Consider the following 2,500-nt stretch of genomic DNA (forward strand, 5'->3'; position numbering starts at 1 on the left):
AAAATATACTGAATACAAAAGGAATACAGGTTCCCCTTCTCAATGGAATTTAAAGGTACAGATTTGCCATCCCAGTCCAAAAGCAAAACAGGGAAGGCATATTGATTGGGCAAATCCACAATATCAAAAAGACTCCTGAAACCCACTCCAAAACTCATTAATGCCTTTAAGATAGCAGAAAAAAGCTGACCAATTATCCGAATTGATTTCAACCCAGTAATGGTGGAGATTTCATGACCAGATTTCCATCTTTCTTTTGAAAAATCCAGCAGATTGTGCACAAGAAGTATATTGGACCCCACAAAATGTTGCACAAAAGCCCTAGAGGATGGGATTCCTGTAAAACAGGGATTTGTAGAAAACTGGTTCATTTAAGAACATCGAGGCAGTAAAGGAAGTGACCTCACGTTGCAGTGATAAAGCTTGCCAAGCATTGATCACACTCTGCATATACAGAGGAAGTGGTGACACGTCGATCTTCAGGAGGTCGAGCAAAAAAAGCTCACGGCCATATCCTAGCCGGCCCGCTTGCTTTAGCAAACAAAGGGTCAAACTCTCCCAAGGCATGTGGTTATAAAGCAACTTTTTCACAAAAAGAATGCGGAAAGTCATGATCCTGCTGGTGATGTCAACAAGCCCTTGACCCCCCTCATTACGAGAAAGGCTGAGCACACCTGGTCGAAGCCAGTGCATACCACCCCAGAAAAAATCGATTAAGTGTTTTTGAATATTTTTAATTAGCCATGCAGGTGGCTGCAAGACAATAAACCTGTGCCACAAGATGGAAGAGACCAAATTGTTAATTACTAAAACTCTTCCATGATGTGATAATTTGCACAGAAGGCCCCTCCATCTCTGAAGTCTGGAGTAGACTTTGTCTGTTAGTTCCTCCCAGTTTTTCTGAATACTTTGAGCATCACCAAGGTGTACACCCAAATGGTAAACACTATTATTCTTCCAGGATAAATTGCCAGGTAGTGTTGGGAAGGAAAAAATGCATTGCTAATCCAAAAAAGGAGGCATAACTCTTTGTCCAGTTTACTCTGGCTGAGCAAGGAAGGGTAAAATTATTCATAGTTTTAAGTAGTTCAGATACATCTTCTTGACATTGAATTGTAGTGCAGATATCATCTGCATAAGCAACAACTTTTATAGCAGGTATGTCCGGAGCGACAGAGAATTCCACAAGTTTCTCACGCAATTTAACTAAAAGGGGTTCAATGGAAAGAACATAAAGGAGTCCGGATAAGGGACACCCTTGCCTTATTCCTCTGGTAACAGTAAAGGGAGGAATCAACTCATTATTTATTTTGAATAAACTAGAAATATTGTGATACAACAACTGAATATATGATACAAAAATACGACCAAAACCAAAACCCTTTAGGATAGCAAATAGATAACTATGATCTATACTATCAAAGGCATGCTCTTGATCAACAAAGATTAAGCCAGTACTTTTATGCAGAAGATCACACACATCAGCAATGTCACGAACAGCGCCAAGATTGTCATATATTGATCGTCCAGGCACACAACAGGTTTGATCAGGATGCACCAAAGATTGGACTACCAATTTTAAGCGAGAGGCAAGGACCTTTGAAAAAATCTTGTAGTCGGTGTTCAGTAAGGAGACAGGACGCCAGTTTCTGAGTAACTGGGTTTCTCCCTTCTTTGGTAACAAGGAAACAACGGCTCGCCGGAAACTTAGGGGAAGCTCCCCAACTTGAAAACTTTCCTTGAGTACTTCCAAAAGTTCGGGTCCGATAATGTCCCAAAAAGGTTTTGTAGAATTCACAGGGGATTCCATCCAGACCAGGAGCTTTCCCGGACGCCATACTGGAAAGAGCAAGACCCAACTCCTCCAGCGTGATGGAACTCTCCAAAGAGGCTCGCTGTGACTCAGACAACTTGGGTAAAGGTTCAATAAAGGCTTTTGCAACATTCAAATCAATCTTTTTTGCACAGAATAAAGAAGAAAAATAATCGACTACAATTCTTTTAATCATCTTAGGTTCACTTACTATCTCTCCTTCAGGTGATTGTACAGATATTAGTTGTTGTTGAGCTTTAGTTTTCCTCTCCAAAAGAGAAGAAAAACTTTGATGAAGTGTCAAAAAGACTCAAATTTTTAATCTTAAGCCGCACTAAAGCCCCTTTAGCCCTTTCGTTGACAAGACTGTGAAGAAGTTCTTTTTTAGTTATAAATTCTTTACGTAATCCTTGATTTCTGTTCAACTCAAGAGGATTTCTTTGCAATTCTAAAACCTCTTTTTCTACAATCGTTATCCTTGAAAGACTATCCCGAGAGTGATGAAGTTTATACTGCTGACAAAAGATTTTGATGTGGATTTTTACAATATCCCACCATTGTAGCTTGCTATGAAAAGTATTTTTCCTTCCGTAAAGAGAAGTCCAAAAGATCCTAAAAGCATTGCAAAAAACAATGTCTTCCAAAAGACTAACGTTTAGAGTCCAATAGGCACTCCTACGTTGAAGA

This window comes from Eptatretus burgeri, chromosome 5 (assembly GCF_056783735.1).
Source record: "Eptatretus burgeri isolate ZD-2024b chromosome 5, Ebu_testis_v1, whole genome shotgun sequence".
Taxonomy (NCBI): Eukaryota; Metazoa; Chordata; class Myxini; order Myxiniformes; family Myxinidae; genus Eptatretus; species Eptatretus burgeri.